This window comes from Actinia tenebrosa, unplaced genomic scaffold (genome assembly GCF_029948245.1).
Source record: "Actinia tenebrosa isolate PJP-AT-01 unplaced genomic scaffold, QUT_ActTen_1.0 utg299__unscaffolded, whole genome shotgun sequence".
Lineage (NCBI taxonomy): Eukaryota > Metazoa > Cnidaria > Anthozoa > Actiniaria > Actiniidae > Actinia > Actinia tenebrosa.
In genome coordinates, this window is record NW_028292603.1 from 110,001 (window position 1) to 115,000 (window position 5,000).

Below are 5,000 nucleotides of genomic sequence, written 5' to 3' on the forward strand. Positions count from 1 at the left end.
CGATCTCATTTTCGGAAAGCTTACAGGTTTCCCTCGCCTAAAACCCAACCTAACTTTAAGTAAAAAGTGGAAAATGTCGAAAAAGGCCTGGTCGGAATGGTAGCACCCATGCCTAAGGAGCAATTTCCACTGATTTCCACTGATTTCCATTACGGTCAGAGGCTTTCGAAAGTTGGGGTTAAGTCAGGGTTAGGGTTGAAAGAGAAAAAGTTGTAAAATGTTCCCCAGACTCCAATGTTTCGTGGAAATACTGGCATGGGCGTGCACTCTCCGAATTGCGGTCGTTCGATCTCATTTTCGGAAAGCTTACAGGTTTCCCTCGCCTAAAACCCAACCTAACTTTAAGTAAAAAGTGGAAAATGTTTAAAAAGGCCTGGTCGGCATGGTACCACCGATGCCTAAGGAGCAATTTCCACTGATTTCCACTGATTTCCATTACGGTCAGAGGCTTTCGAAAGTTGGGGTTAAGTCAGGGTTAGGGTTGAAAGAGAAAAAGTTGTAAAATGTTCCCCAGACTCCAATGTTTCGTGGAAATACTGGCATGGGCGTGCACTCTCCGAATTGCGGTCGTTCGATCTCATTTTCGGAAAGCTTACAGGTTTCCCTCGCCTAAAACCCAACCTAACTTTAAGTAAAAAGTGGAAAATGTTGAAAATGTCTGGTCGGCATGGTACCACCCATGCCTAAGGAGCAATTTCCACTGATTTCCACTGGTTTCCAATACGGTCAGAGGCTTTCGAAAGTTAGGGTTAAGTTAGGGTTAGGGTTAAAGACGAAAAAGTTGTAAAATGTTTCCCAGACTCCAATGTTTCGTGGAAATACTGGCATCGGCGTGCTCTCTCGGAATTGCGGTCGTTCGATCTCATTTTCGGAAAGCTTACAGGTTTCCCTCGCCTAAAACCCAACCTTACTTTAAGTAAAAACTGGAAAATGTTGAAAATGTCTGGTCGGCATGGTACCACCGATGCCTAAGGAGCAATTGCTACTGATTTCCACTGATTTCCATTACGGTCAGACGCTTTCGAAAGTTGGGGTTAAGTCAGGGTTAGGGTTGAAAGAGAAAAAGTTGTAAAATGTTCCCCAGACTCCAATGTTTCGTGGAAATACTGGAATGGGCGTGCACTCTCCGAATTGCGGTCGTTCGATCTCATTTTCGGAAAGCTTACAGGTTTCCCTCGCCTAAAACCCAACCTAACTTTAAGTAAAAATGGGGAAATGTTAACAATTTCTGGTCGAGATGGTCCCGTCGATGCCTAAGGAGCAATTTCCAATCATTTCCACTGATTTCCATTACGGTCAGAGGCTTTCGAAAGTTGGGGTTAAGTCAGGGTTACGGTTAAAAGAGAAAAATTTGTAAAATGTTTCCCAGACTCCAATGTTTCGTGGAAATACTGGCATCGGCGTGCACTCTCCGAATTGCGGTCGTTCGATCTCATTTTCGGAAAGCTTACAGGTTTCCCTCGCCTAAAACCCAACCTAACTTTAAGTAAAAAGTGGAAAATGTTGAAAAAGGCCTGGTCGGCATGGTACCACCGATGCCTAAGGAGCAATTTCCACTGATTTCCACTGATTTCCATTACGGTCAGAGGCTTTCGAAAGTTGGGGTTAAGTCAGGGTTAGGGTTGAAAGAGAAAAAGTTGTAAAATGTTCCCCAGACTCCAATGTTTCGTGGAAATACTGGCATGGGCGTGCACTCTCCGAATTGCGGTCGTTCGATCTCATTTTCGGAAAGCTTACAGGTTTCCCTCGCCTAATACCCAACCTAACTTTAAGTAAAAAGTGGAAAATGTTGAAAAAGGCCTGGTCGGCATGGTACCACCGATGCCTAAGGAGCAATTTCCACTGATTTCCACTGATTTCCATTACGGTCAGAGGCTTTCGAAAGTTGGGGTTAAGTCAGGGTTAGGGTCGAAAGAGAAAAAGTTGTAAAATGTTTCCCAGACTCCAATGTTTCGTGGAAATACTGGCATAGGCGTGCACTCTCCGAATTGCGGTCGTTCGATCTCATTTTCGGAAAGCTTACAGGTTTCCCTCGCCTAAAACCCAACCTAACTTTAAGTAAAAAGTGGAAAATGTTGAAAAAGGCCTGGTCGGCATGGTACCACCCATGCCTAAGGAGCAATTTCCAATCATTTCCACTGGTTTCCAATACGGTCAGAGGCTTTCGAAAGTTAGGGTTAAGTTAGGGTTAGGGTTAAAGACGAAAAAGTTGTAAAATGTTCCCCAGACTCCAATGTTTCGTGGAAATACTGGCATCGGCGTGCACTCTCCGAATTGCGGTCGCTTGACCTCATTTTCGGAAAGCTTACAGGTTTCCCTCGCCTAAAACCCAACCTTACTTTAAGTAAAAACTGGAAAATGTTGAAAATGTCTGGTCGGCATGGTACCACCGATGCCTAAGGAGCAATTGCTACTGATTTCCACTGATTTCCATTACGGTCAGACGCTTTCGAAAGTTGGGGTTAAGTCAGGGTTAGGGTTGAAAGAGAAAAAGTTGTAAAATGTTCCCCAGACTCCAATGTTTCGTGGAAATACTGGCATGGGCGTGCACTCTCCGAATTGCGGTCGTTCGATCTCATTTTCGGAAAGCTTACAGGTTTCCCTCGCCTAAAACCCAACCTAACTTTAAGTAAAAACTGGAAAATGTTGAAAATGTCTGGTCGGCATGGTACCACCGATGCCTAAGGAGCAATTTCCACTGATTTCCACTGATTTCCAATACGGTCAGAGGCTTTCGAAAGTTAGGGTTAAGTCAGGGTTAGGGTTAAAGACGAAAAAGTTGTAAAATGTTTCCCAGACTCCAATGTTTCGTGGAAATACTGGCATCGGCGTGCACTCTCCGAATTGCGGTCGTTCGATCTCATTTTCGGAAAGCTTACAGGTTTCCCTCGCCTAAAACCCAACCTAACTTTAAGTAAAAACTGGAAAATGTTGAAAATGTCTGGTCGGCATGGTACCACCGATGCCTAAGGAGCAATTGCTACTGATTTCCACTGATTTCCATTACGGTCAGAGGCTTTCGAAAGTTGGGGTTAAGTCAGGGTTAGGGTTGAAAGAGAAAAAGTTGTAAAATGTTTCCCAGACTCCAATGTTTCGTGGAAATACTGGCATCGGCGTGCACTCTCCGAATTGCGGTCGTTCGATCTCATTTTCGGAAAGCTTACAGGTTTCCCTCGCCTAAAACCCAACCTAACTTTAAGTAAAAAGTGGAAAATGTTGAAAATGTCTGGTCGGCATGGTACCACCGATGCCTAAGGAGCAATTGCTACTGATTTCCACTGATTTCCATTACGGTCAGACGCTTTCGAAAGTTGGGGTTAAGTCAGGGTTAGGGTTGAAAGAGAAAAAGTTGTAAAATGTTTCCCAGACTCCAATGTTTCGTGGAAATACTGGCATCGGCGTGCACTCTCCGAATTGCGGTCGTTCGATCTCATTTTCGGAAAGCTTACAGGTTTCCCTCGCCTAAAACCCAACCTAACTTTAAGTAAAAAGTGGAAAATGTCGAAAAAGGCCTGGTCGGAATGGTAGCACCCATGCCTAAGGAGCAATTTCCACTGATTTCCACTGATTTCCATTACGGTCAGAGGCTTTCGAAAGTTGGGGTTAAGTCAGGGTTAGGGTTGAAAGAGAAAAAGTTGTAAAATGTTCCCCAGACTCCAATGTTTCGTGGAAATACTGGCATCGGCGTGCACTCTCGGAATTGCGGTCGTTCGATCTCATTTTCGGAAAGCTTACAGGTTTCCCTCGCCTAAAACCCAACCTAACTTTAAGTAAAAACTGGAAAATGTTGAAAATGTCTGGTCGGCATGGTACCACCGATGCCTAAGGAGCAATTTCCACTGATTTCCACTGATTTCCATTACGGTCAGACGCTTTCGAAAGTTGGGGTTAAGTCAGGGTTAGGGTTGAAAGAGAAAAAGTTGTAAAATGTTTCCCAGACTCCAATGTTTCGTGGAAATACTGGCATGGGCGTGCACTCTCCGAATTGCGGTCGTTCGATCTCATTTTCGGAAAGCTTACAGGTTTCCCTCGCCTAAAACCCAACCTAACTTTAAGTAAAAACTGGAAAATGTTGAAAATGTCTGGTCGGCATGGTACCACCGATGCCTAAGGAGCAATTGCTACTGATTTCCACTGATTTCCATTACGGTCAGAGGCTTTCGAAAGTTGGGGTTAAGTCAGGGTTAGGGTTGAAAGAGAAAAAGTTGTAAAATGTTTCCCAGACTCCAATGTTTCGTGGAAATACTGGCATCGGCGTGCACTCTCCGAATTGCGGTCGTTCGATCTCATTTTCGGAAAGCTTACAGGTTTCCCTCGCCTAAAACCCAACCTAACTTTAAGTAAAAAGTGGAAAATGTTGAAAATGTCTGGTCGGCATGGTACCACCGATGCCTAAGGAGCAATTGCTACTGATTTCCACTGATTTCCATTACGGTCAGACGCTTTCGAAAGTTGGGGTTAAGTCAGGGTTAGGGTTGAAAGAGAAAAAGTTGTAAAATGTTTCCCAGACTCCAATGTTTCGTGGAAATACTGGCATCGGCGTGCACTCTCCGAATTGCGGTCGTTCGATCTCATTTTCGGAAAGCTTACAGGTTTCCCTCGCCTAAAACCCAACCTAACTTTAAGTAAAAAGTGGAAAATGTCGAAAAAGGCCTGGTCGGAATGGTAGCACCCATGCCTAAGGAGCAATTTCCACTGATTTCCACTGATTTCCATTACGGTCAGAGGCTTTCGAAAGTTGGGGTTAAGTCAGGGTTAGGGTTGAAAGAGAAAAAGTTGTAAAATGTTTCCCAGACTCCAATGTTTCGTGGAAATACTGGCATGGGCGTGCACTCTCCGAATTGCGGTCGTTCGATCTCATTTTCGGAAAGCTTACAGGTTTCCCTCGCCTAAAACCCAACCTAACTTTAAGTAAAAAGTGGAAAATGTTTAAAAAGGCCTGGTCGGCATGGTACCACCGATGCCTAAGGAGCAATTTCCACTGATTTCCACTGATTTCC